This window comes from Chiloscyllium plagiosum, unplaced genomic scaffold (assembly GCF_037043375.1).
Source record: "Chiloscyllium plagiosum isolate Xiang-an unplaced genomic scaffold, Cpla_swu_hap1 HiC_scaffold_31, whole genome shotgun sequence".
NCBI lineage: Eukaryota > Metazoa > Chordata > Chondrichthyes > Orectolobiformes > Hemiscylliidae > Chiloscyllium > Chiloscyllium plagiosum.
In genome coordinates this window covers 15,026,484-15,039,225 of record NW_028270169.1, presented here as the reverse complement: position 1 = coordinate 15,039,225, position 12,742 = coordinate 15,026,484, and the positions used below count along the sequence as shown (strand labels likewise).

Sequence of the window (12,742 nt, the reverse complement as noted above, 5' to 3'; positions counted from 1 at the left end):
CACGCTGGGGTGGAAATTGCGGTCCTTGAAGAAGGAGGCCATCTGGGTTGTGCGTTTTTGGAACTGGTCCTCCTGGGAGCAGATGCGGCGGAGTCGAAGGAATTGGGAGAATGGGATGGCGTTTTTACAGGGGGCAGGATGGGAGGAGGTGTAGTCCAGGTAGCTGTGGGAGTCGGTCGGTTTGTAGTAGATGTCCGTGTTGATTCGGTCGCCTGAGATAGAAATAGAAAGGTCGAGGAAGGGGAGGGAGGAATCTGAGACTGTCCAGGTGAATTATACCACTGGAGTGCCCTGAGACTTTGAGGACTCCTGTGTGTGGTTTCTCCTCCAGCTAGGTATTTACTGGCACTGTCCTGTCCCCTCATGAGGAATGGGGCGGCTGGAGTCCCACATCACCCTGTCACTTCACCATTGCTGCTGGACAAACAATGGAAGGTAAATCCTGAGTGTCCTGTAGCTGGCTCTCCATGGCAACTAACAGCCTGTTCATGAGGCAGCCGGAATTGAAATACCAATCTTAGCTAGTTCCTGGCTGAAGTACAAGTAATTTTAAGGTGTGAAGCAGTCAAGGAGACTGCCTGGTTGGACGGGAATCAAGGCTTAAAGAAAGCATTGGAAATTGTCTCACAGCCAAGGGAGATCAACAGCTAAGCTCAAGCATAAGAGGTCACAAAATGGCAGCCGACAGACTCCAATTGCCACTCAGTGTCGAAAAACAGTTCCCATAGCAGCAAATTGCTGGGCATAAAGAAGCTGTATGCAGAAACTGTGGCAAAATTGCATATTGAGTAGGCATGTTTGAGGAAGAAACATGAACAAAATACTGTAAAAGTACAGAAACCGAAGAGTAGGAAGAAAATCTACATCGTATACAACCACACCCACAATCCAAAGAGGAGCTGTTCTTAAACACAGTTGACATTGTTGGCAACACTGACACTGAGTCACTCTTTCACTGAATGGGAGACCAGTTAGAATGGAGGGCACACCAGAGCAGTGGTTTCATTGGTACCTGAAAGTGTGCATTAGAAGCATAGAATGATAGAATCACTACAGTGCAGTAACAGGCCATTCTGCCCATCAAGTCCACACTGACCCTCTCACCCAGACCCATGCCCAGAACCTATCCCTACATTTCCCATTGGCCAATCCATCTAACCTACACATCTTTAGACTGTGGAAGGAAACCAGAGACCTGGAGGAAACCCACACAGACACAGGGAGAATGTGCAAACTCCACCATTGTACTAAGAATGTGCACAAGTGAAATGGTGCCTTTAAGGAATTATATCAATGTGCATGTTCAGTCTGAAGATTTGTCCTTATACGTTGTCAAAGAAAACTTTGCAAAAATATGGTTGGAGAAAATCAACTGGGTTTAAATAAATCACTTGTCAGGTTTTGGAACTGATCTATCTCAAATTCTAAAGGAACATGTTATTGTTTTCAATGAGGATTTAGGCCATGTCGCTTGTGCAAAAGTGACAATACAAATCACCACCAAAACCAAAAGCTATCACCGTAAATTTGTAAATGACTATTTGTCCCAAATCTTGCAACTGTTCTCAAGCCATTGCACAATTCATTATGCCAAAACAAGAACTGGAAATTCAAAGATTAGTGTTGAAGACCTTAGAAACCAAAGAGACTTTACTTATGTTGAAAATCCTGACCTAGTTTGACACGAAGTTCCCATTGCAATAGCAAAGTAACATCATACGGAGGTGGAGTAGTCATTTCACATACATTTCTTCATATAGTAGTGAAGAGAAGGCTTTTGCATCAGGAGTTTTAAACAAAGCAGAAATGAATTATGCACACATTGAGAAAGAAAATCCAGGAATCATTTTTGGCATTAGATGATTTCAGCAATACCCATACAGTCTGGAATTTAGTCTCCTAGTAGACCACATGCCACTGATCAAAATAGTTAGCCCTCATATAGGGATACCTTCATTAGCAGTGAGCCATATGCAGAGCTTACAACTCAAAGTCATACAATTACAGAACAACCTCGATTATCCGAACAAGATTGCCGGGGAGTATTTTGTTCAGGTAACTGAGAGTTCAGATAGCAGATTGTTCGGATAATGGATCGCGGTTTTATGGGACCTTGAGATCGAGTTCGGATAATCCAAAATTCAGATAATTGATGTCCAGATAATCGAGGTTGTTCTGTATATACTGGCAATCCAATTTCCATGGGAATGGTGATGGGCTCTCTCAATTATCTTGCACAGATGACTCGATTGCAAACAGTCCTTATGGAGACATTTCCACCTTGATTGAGTAGACAACACTTCAATATGGCAGGACAAGTTAAAGAGTACACTAGGAATGATCCATTCCTATCAAAAATGATGGACGTGACACTAGCCTGAAAATGCCTGATCTTCTCTGATTTTGGAACCTAAGCAGTCTCAGGCCTGGTTAGTATTTAAATGGGAGACTGCCTGGGAATACCAAGTGCAATATGAATGGGCTTTTGTGGTGAAGTGGTATTGTCCCTACCTCTGAGTCAGGAGACCTAGGTTCAAGTCCCACCTGCTACAGATATGTGTCATATCATCTCTGAAGAAGCTATTAAAAAATACAATGAAGACCAAATTAAAATAAATATAAAAATACGGTCAGAATCTCTTCCCCAGAATTCAAATGTCTAAAACTAGGGGGCATGCATTTAAGGTGAGGAGGGGATGGGAAGCTCAAAAGAGAAATGAGGGGCAAGTTTTTTACACAGAGTGGTGGAGGCAGATATGATAGGGGCATTTAAGGGGCTTTTGGATAAGTACGTCAATATGCAAGGAATGGAGGGATATGGACCGAGGGCAGGCAGAAGGGACTAGTTTAATTTGGCGTCATGTTCAGCACAACATTGTGGGCCAGAGGGCCCATTCCTGTGCTGTATGTTTTATGTTCTAACTCAGTTTTGAAAATGCAGTAATCTTGCAAGTGTTCCTATCAGGTGTCAGAGATGAAGAGGGAGCCCAGAATGGCATCTTAGCCCTCCAGATAATTCTGGAGAATAAGAGGCAATATAGCTTCACATGGTCATATCCAATCCTCTGTTGGGCAACAAAGTCAATATGTGCCTGTGAAGCCAGATTTAAGGTTTCACTGTATAACTGACATCAGAGCAGAGCAGAGTACCTCACCTCAATATCCTGGTGTTCCTTGTCATTATGTATCATGCAAATAGAAATGCCAATAGTTCTGAAAGACCAAAATGTAGATAAGCAACCATCCTAGGAAACAAACGACAGGAGGAGGGTAAAAGCAAACAAAATAACATGCTAACACAATAGGCAGTATTTCTCTGTACCACATTGTTGGAACGGGAGTGGAGGTGGGTGAATTAGTCTTGTGGAGTGCCATTGCGATCAGATTGGTCACCCTTTTTTTAATACAATGCCTAATTGTACACTTTCTCATGACAAGTATATCAGAGTATCCCTTTTGACAGAGAGCTTTTAATTTGGAGAATGTGAGTGCAGAATCCTACCATTGGAATTATGGAATTGAAGCTGACATGAAGGGGATCTCCTCCAGGAAGAAAACCATTGGATCTGCTGCAGGAGCAAACCAATATAATCTGGAGGTCGCAGCTCCCTGAGAACAAAATTAAATATCCCAGAAATCTAAAACCCTGCTTCCTGCACCATTTCTCCAGCCACACAGTCAATTTCTCTTATTTCTGTATTCATTAGTTCCTAATTGATTTTGTTTCTGTTTAAAATTCACTTGACTCTGTATCGACATCAAAACACGACCGTACCAAAAATTGAGAGACCAAATAAATGTCCTGGAAGCCACTCAGAATCTTAGGTAGTTAATGATAGGTGGAATGATCATGCCCTTTCGTTCAGCATGTTGGTAATGTTACACATAACGTTCAGCACCTTATCTGCTGCCAATCAAAAGCTGTGCGAAAGGAATAAAATATGTAAATAATTTCTAGAATTTCCATGACAATTGCACAATGAGTAAACAACATCTTTGCAGGAAACACCTAAAGCTATCTGTCCCAGATATTTTCTTTTTAAATGCAAATTTGACTTCAGCTTAAATAACAATCTGTAAACAAATGTAATCTTTTGAGATGGGCAAAGAAAATACATGGACGTTTGTTCCCGTCAAATCATGTCACACTAGAGGTGGTGCTGACTACTGTTTGCTTAATAAATATTATGAAATACAGATATCATTGTGTCGAGAGATTGCTGAGGGGACATTTTTGGTGATACACTTGACTTTAGATAATCCTTGCACATCAGTGAGAAAGACAAATTTCACTATTGTTTCTTTTCAGATTGTTTGGTACACTGACAGGTGCTGGTTGTGTTATATCATTTCAAAGTGAAACACCCCATAATTCACTCCTGATGCAGTTCAGGGCAGATATAAGATTATGAAATAAAAACATACAAGAACCTGAACACACTCACTTTTTATGATGCTATATTTTCTGTAGTTTTATTAGGTTTAATTCCCTTGCACTCATCTCTTCACCCCCCCTCCCATTTATCTCTCAGCCCCCTTAGCCCACAAGCCTCATTCCTGATAAAGAGCTTATGCTCGAAACGTCGATTCTCCTGCTCCTCGGATGTTGCCTGGCCGTCTGTGCTTTTCCAGCACCGCACTCTCGACTCTGATTCCAGCATCTGCCGTCCTCATTTTTTCTCTGGAAAACATACCAGTCCTGTACATTGTCACATGTACCAAGATACAGTGAAAAGTGTTGTTTTGCAAGCTATACAGGCAAACTGTACCATACAAAATGCATCAGGAAGACAAAAACAGAATGCAGAATATAGCGTAATAGCAGCAGAGAAGGTGTAGAGAGAGAGATCACTATTAACATTTGAAAGATTGCTCAAAAGTCTGATAACAGTGAGGAAGAAGTTATTCTTGAATCTAATCATAAGTGAATTCAAAATGTTACATCTTTGACCCGAAGGAAGAGGGTGCAAGAGAGTATAACCAGGTTGGGAAGGGTCTTTGATTCTGTTGGTAGCTTTCCCAAGGTAGTGTAGATGGAGTCAATGGATGGAAGGCTGGCTGGTGTAATGGGCTAGGCTGTGTTCACAATTCTCTGTAGTTTCTTGTGGTATTGAGAAGAACAGCTGCCAAACCATGCAGTGATGCATCCAGGTAGGATGCTTTCTATGATATGTGGTATGGCCACTCAGAACCCTCTTGAGGAGATTAGTGATCACTCACATTCTTCTGATGAAAGGGATGCAGAATGCTTCTACAGCCTCATTCCTACACAGACTGAGTACTGCAGTCTTGGCTAGCAAAAACCCAAATGGTTCAGCTGCAGTTAACTCAGGGACATGACGGTTTGACAGATTGGATACCATGTCACTTCAGTCTACGGGTTAAATCACCAAATACAGCCATCAATCACCATAGCCAGGAAACTTGTCACTAATTCAATTGTAAAGAATCTGGCCACAAAATGGAATGGAAAAACACCAAAAAGACTCAATAGGAAGATGAAGAATCCTAAGCCTCAATCCAACATTATAAAAATACACATTTTCTTTCAGAAATAACTTTGACATTAGAGTTTCAGGCTTAGAATTATAGCATAGAAGAAGTCTTGCCTCAGCACAGAGTTACAGAATTGCTAATAACACAAGAAACCCACCAAGATGGGACTAGCTCTCTGACCCAATTCCAATCTCCTGTTTTTTTCCCTATATCTCTGCACTTTTTGCATGAGCTCCGAGCCATACTATATCAAACCATTTCATTAGTTTCACAAAAACAGAAAATGGTGGAAACACTCAGTAGTTCTGCAGCAACTGTGGAAAACCAGAGTTAATGTTTCAGGTTAACAAGCTTTCATCAAAATGGGGATATTATAGAAAGCAGAGCTCTATGTTAAGCAACACTTTATTTTAAAATTCTTATCCTTCTCTTCAAATTCTTTACTACCTTTTACCCTAGGTATCTCCAGAACCTCCTAGGCGAAAGTGAGTACTGCTGATAAAAGTTTAAAGTCAAGAATGTGGTGCTGGAAAAGCACAGCAGGTCAGGCAGCATCTGAGGAGTGGGAATATCGACATTTCGGGCAAAAGCCCTTCATCATAATGACTTTCCTGCTCCTTGGATGCTGCCTGACCTGCTGTGCTTTTCCAGCACCACACTGTTGACTGTAATCAGGGAGGCACAGATATGGTGAATAACATACGTCGTTTCCCCAGGGTAGGGGATTTCAAAACTAGAGGGTATAGGTTTAAGGTGAGAGGGGAAAGATTTATAAGAGGCCTGAGGGGAAACCTTTTCACACAGAGGGTGCTGTGTCTGTGGAAAGAACTGCCTGAGGAAGTGGTAGGGGGGGTACAGTTACAACATTTAAAAGACATTTGGATGGGTACATGAATAAGTTTAGTGGGATATGATGGTCGAATAGAGTGACGCTGGAAACATACAACAGGCCAGTCAGCTCCAAGGACCGGAGAGTCGACGTTTCAGGCATGAGCCCTTCATCAGGAATGATTGAAGGGTTTCTGCCCGAGACATCAATTCTCCTGCTCCTCGGATGCTGACTGGCCTGCTGTGCTTTTCCAGCACCACCCTTTTCAACTCTGATTCCCTAGCATCTACAGTCCTTACTTTCTCCTTAGAAGAATACAGGCCAAATGCAGGCAAATGGGACTAATTTATTTTGGGAAAGCTGGTCAGCCTGACCAAGTTGGACCAAAGGGTCTGTTTCCATGCTGTATAACTCTATGAATCTATGTCTCTACACCTTTTACCGGATCACTCTGTTATGTTTAGAGAGGAAAAATGTAATGGAACAAAACTTAGAAGCATTGTGGGAAAGACGTTGTAGAACTCCAGAAGGGCATAGCAATGATGGTGAAGTGGGCCGATCAATGGGCAAATGAAATTCAATGAAGGGAAATGTAGGTAAATGTAAGGCATTTTAGTAGGAATATCATCAACAGGCAATTTAACCCTTTTTGAATTACATAAATACAGATATTTCGGCTATCCTAACAAGGGCTTTTATTTAATTGAGACTACAGACCTGGCTGGTCCGCGGCCCCTCGGGGGAGGAATCCCGCACGAATACGGGTTTTATCATATCTGATGTTAACACATCCCGAGCATGTAAGAGACTTAAATATACACCCTGGTTAGTTGTAGGTTAGATTAGTAGATAGTTGAGTTTTGTTTGTTTGTGTTTTTTTTTCTTTTCGTTTTTTTTTGTTTTGTTTTTTTTTCTATTTTTGTCAAATTATGGTTATTGTATATTTGAGCTAATTGTATATCAAAGTTTATATCTGAGAGTTTTGTTTATTTTTGTAAACTTGTAAAAATGTTAAATTTCTAATAAAAATATCTATTAAAAAAAAATAAAAATAAAATAATAATAAAAAAAAACAGGCAATTTAAAATAAAGAGTACAATTCTTAAGGGGATGAAGGAGCAGAGGAACCTGGTGCATCTGTGCATTGATCAATGAAGGTGGCAGGGCAGATGGAAACAGCAATTTATAAAGTGCTTCATATCTTGGGCCTTATTAACTGAGCTATAGAGTGCACGAGCAGCACGTTATACAGGACACTGTTAGAATTAGTGCCATTCTATAAGAAAGACATGCAAAAATGGTCCCAGGAATGAGAAACCTCAGCTCTGAGGATAGATTGGAGAGGTTGGGACTGTTCTCCTTAAAGAGAAGAAGGCTAAGAATAGATCTGATAGATGATTTTAAAATCTTGAGAGGACTCAATAGATTGGAAGGAACTGTTCCCACTCACACAAAAATTGAGAACAGAAAGGAGATCTACAATGATTTGTAAACGTGGCAAAGGTGCCTTGAGCAAAGAAACTTTTCACCTAGCTGATTGGTTGGGTCTAGAATGTACTGCTTGTGAGTGCAAATTTAATTGAGGTATTGAAAAGGGCAATTGGAAAATTAATGAGCTAGGAACAGTGTGCAAGGAAATGGGAACAAGGCAGATGAAAGGTGGTAAGTCATAATTGTAGTGATTGGAATGAGGTCAAAGTTGAAACTTTATTGCTGGAACAGCACAGCAGGTCAGGCAGCATCCAGGGAACAGGAGATTCGACGTTTCGGGCACAGGCCCTTCTTCAGGATCTCCAGCATCTGCAGACCTCACTTTCTCCTTGGAATGAGGTCAGCCAGGTGGACTTCATGAGTTCCCTGATTGGAGCTGTTAATGAGGTCCAATCAGGGAGTCCTGGCTGACAGATATAAACAGGAGGGTCATGGGTTCTGCTCACTTCAGGAGCTGACAGTGTGCTAGTTGGGTCAGTGTCATGTAATATGCACTTGCAAATAAAGAGTGACTTGGTGACGGGATGCCAGCCTTCGTGGAAGTACTTCAGAAATACTCAAAGGAGAGATATGTACCACAATTCTGTGATTTGCCCTAAAATCACCAATTTGGCCTGATACCAAATAATGCTTCTATGGTGCATCTTGCGATCTCTTTTACACTGTTATTGGATGAGATAAAGGAGGTAACTTGCAATTGTGGCAGTCAACACTCAACACGAAACTTGAGTCATCACCTTCAGGAGATGAAGGACAAAATTTGAGGAAATAAAAAGTTCAAAAATAAACATCGCAGGCTTAAATCATTGCAGGGTGTGGCCATTATGGGAATGTGAAAGAGCTTTCAGGAAATCTACTGCATTACACAAAAATGCATGTATTCCATTCAACCCAATCATTTGGTGATACCAGTACATTCCATAAAAATAAAGGATGCTAATTAATTTTATCCCTCATTAGATATTAATTCATTACAGGATTATAGAGTTAACTTGAATATTTTGATGTGTGATAATCATACGATGAAGTCACTCTATCCAAATCATCAAAGGACATTAAGAAATAACTTTTTAGAAGTTCATTCTTGACAGGTGAGCATCAGCAATGAGACAAAGCCAGCATGCATTACCTATCTCTAATTGCCCCTAAGCCACCTTGTTGAACTGCTGCAGTCCATGGAGTAAGTACACCCAAAGTGCTGACATAAAGGGAGTTTCGCCCACCGGTAGTGAAGGAACAATGATATACAGGGTGACAGCCATTTCGATGGAGTCGGTTTCCATGGTTTCAGTTAGCCACAGTTTATCACAGCCGGAACCCTTTACATGGAACTTTCCAGAACCAGGGACCAGGGGGCTGCCGGGGTGGTAAATTTCCCATTTAAATAAATAGGTTCGCTACTATCCTTGGTTTTGGGCTTCCACGGTAAGTCTTGGAGCATATCCTCCATGGGTGTGGAGGGACTACTGTAATCCTGAGTCAGGATGGTGTGGATAGGAACATGCAGTTGGTGATATTCTCTGCACATACTGCCTTTACTCTTCCTGGCGGTACTGCTGAAGATGCAGCATTCGGTACACGGTACATGTTTTTGCCACCGTACACCAATAGTAAGGGAGTGAATGTTGTGGATGGCATGCCAACCAAGCAAGCTGTTTGTGCTGGATGGCAAAGCACTCCTGAATGTCATTGGAGCTGTAGTCTGTGAGTTAATGGAGCACGTTCTTGACTTGTGCTTTGGTGATGAGATGTTTGGAAGTCAGGGGATGATTTACTTGCTGAAGAATTCCCAGCCTCCAACCTGCTCACAAATGGTGCTGAACATCCATTCATTTAGCAGCAAACATCCTTACAACTGATCTTACATTTGAGGGAAGAGGTTCAGTGAAGCAGCTGAAGATAGTTGAGCCCAGACTTTACCCTGAGGATCATTCCCATCCATAGTTGGGTGGGGGGGGGGGTTCTTTTTTGTTTAGCTCACAGATGAAAAATGAATATAGAAGGAAATAAAGGGAATCAATCTCACTTTAGTGAAGGACATTTAAATCTCCAGGGATCTATGTTCTGAATAGCCACATGAAAAGATGAAAAAGAGGCAGAAAAAGGAAGAGAAAGCAATCAGTTCATCTTGCTAGTATCTTGTGATTGTGATGCCTTGTGCATTATGAGACAGACAGTATCCAGCTGAAATAAAAACTGAAAGTGCTGGAGAAACTTAGCAGCTCTGGCAGCATCTGCAGAAACACAGTGAGTTAACATTTCAAGTCCAGTGTGACTCTTCTTCAGAATTTGTCATTGGGCTTAAAACATTAATCCTGTCTCTCATAGGACATCCATGCAAAAAAGGAGAGGGCTACGGGAATGAGAAGCATTTAAAAAGATCTATCACAAGTTCAATGGGTTCAACAGTCTCCTTCTGCTCTACATGGTTCTATAGATCTCTCTGTAGCTCTATAGAGAGGAAGGGAAGTGTTGGAAAAGGAAAACACAGACATTTGAAAATGAACAGGGAACATCTTTTGTGAGTTTACCTTGCCAGTCTTGTTAGAATTTTATAGGTTTCCGTAAGTCCTCCTAACTCTTCTAAACACCAGTGAACACCTTCCTAAATAATCCAGTCTCCAGTTCCCGGGGATTCTTAATTTAAACGTCACTGTCAAGTGCCTAAGTGGGAAAAATTTAGGGTCTTCTTGAAGAGGCGACATGGGAGTTTTGCCTCCACAGAATTCTATCCCCATGGTCTCTGACTTTGGTTGAATCAGACAATCAGTTGACAATAATGACTCATGTGTCACTTTAATGAATGATGTACACAACCTGCCTACTGCACCGTTTGTGCAGGATTAACGTCCATCATCATTTCCATTACAAAATCCTCATACTAAATACTTGGCTTGTTTTGAATTTGCTGGCTCCATCCAAGTTTAATATTTTCAAGGCCTTCAGGATAGAGAGGACTAAGATTAGCCAAAGTACAAAGGGATCTGGGAGTGCTAGTTGAGGATTCTCTAAAAGGAAACATGCAGGTGGAGTCCGTGATTAAGAAAGCGAATGCAATGTTGTCATTTATCTCAAGAGGGTTGGAATATAAAAGCACCGTTGTGCTACTGAGACTTTATAAAGTTCTGGTTAGGCCCCATTTGGAGTACTGTGTCCAGTTTTGGTCCCCACACCTCAGGAAGGACATACTGGCACTGGAGTGTGTCCAGCGGAGATTCACACGGATGATCCCTGGAATGGTAGGTCTAGCATATGAGGAACAGCTGAGGATCCTGGGATTGTATTCATTGGAGTTTAGAAGATTAAGGGGACATCTAATAGAAACTTACAAGATAATACATGGCTTTAGATTAGATTACTTACAGTGTGGAAACAGGCCCTTCGGCCAAACAAGTCCACACCGACCCGCCAAAGCGCAACACACCCATACCCCTACATTTACCCCTTCACCTAACGCTATGGGCAATTTAGCATGGCCGATTCACCTAACCTGCACATTTTTGGATTATGGGAGGAAACCGGAGCACCCAGACGAAACCCACGCAGACACGGGGAGAATGTGCAAACTCCATACAGAGAGTCGCCTGAGGCGGGAATTGAACCCGGGTCTCTGGCGCTGTGAGGCAGCAGTGCTAATCGCTGTGCCACCGTGCTGCTTGGAGAGGGTGAACGCTAGGAAATTGTTTCCTTTAGGCGAGGAGACTAGGACCCGTGGACACAGCCTTAGAATTAGAGGGGGTAAATTCAGAACAGAAATGCAGAGACATTTCTTCAGTCAGAGAGTGGTGGGCCTGTGGAATTCATTGCCGCAGAGTGCAGTTGAGGCTGGGACGCTAAATGTCTTCAAGGCAGAGATTGATAAATTCTTGATGTCACGAGGAATTAAGGGCTACGGGGAGAATGCGGGTAAGTGGAGTTGAAATGCCCATCAGCCATGATTGAATGGCAGAGTGGACTCGATGGGCCGAATGGCCTTACTTCCGCTCCTATGTCTTATGATCTTATGGTCTTATAGCAAGGATTCCTACAACTCCTGAGAAGTGCAAATGTAAGCATTCATTGATTAATCAGTAAATAATCAGTAAATCGAGCAGATTAAGGCTAAATACTTCTGTGCTAAAACAAAAAATGCAAATGCATGAAACATGAAAGGGATTACAAGGCTGCGTTGTTCAGTTTTTGATAGTATTGTTCTCCTGTGGTTTCTTAGATTCAACAAAAATCTACAATGATGCTATGGATCTTAGCAGATCCTAATATCTTGGTGGGATAGTGTACAGTGAAGAGGGTTACCTCAGAGTACAATGGGATCTTGACCAGATGGGCCAATGGGCCAGGGGGTTGCAGATGGAGCTTAATTTAGATAAATGCGAGGTGCTGCATTTTGGGAAAGCAAATCTTAGCAGGACTTATACACTTAATGGTAAGGTCCTAGGGAGTGTTGCTGAACAAAGAGGTTCATAGTTCCTTGAAAATGGAGTCACAGAGAGATAGGATAGTGAAGAAGGTGTTTGATATGCTTGCCTTTATTGGTCAGTGCCTTGACTATAGGTGTTGGGAGGTCATGTTGCTATACAGGATATTGGTTAGGCCACTAATGGAATACTGCATGCAATTCTGGTCTCCCTGCTTTAAGAAAGATGTTGTGAAACTTGAAAGGATTCAGAAAAGATTTACAAGGATGTTACCAGAGTTGAAGGGATTGAGCTATAGGGAGTAGCTGAATAGGCTGTGGCTATTTTCTCTGGAGCATTGGAGGCTGAGGGGTGACCTTATAAAAGTTTATAAAAGCGTTAGGGGAGGGCATGGATAGGCTGAAAAGTTAAGGTTTTTTTCCCCTGGGTAGGTATTTAAGATGAGAGGGGAAAGATTTAAAAGGGACCTAAGGAGCAACTTTTTCACACAGAGGGTGGTGCATGTATGGAA

General features: G+C 41.9%; 1 long non-coding RNA gene across 1 annotated transcript in view; it reads right to left on the bottom strand.

Annotated features, from left to right (window-relative positions):
- Positions 1-12,742, bottom strand: part of LOC148141863 (uncharacterized) — a 61,839-nt gene continuing 49,097 nt past the window's right edge. Inside the window, exon 4 of the long non-coding RNA XR_015752237.1 lies at positions 1-4,681. This is a non-coding gene — a long non-coding RNA (uncharacterized LOC148141863). The remainder of the gene's footprint in view (positions 4,682-12,742) is intronic.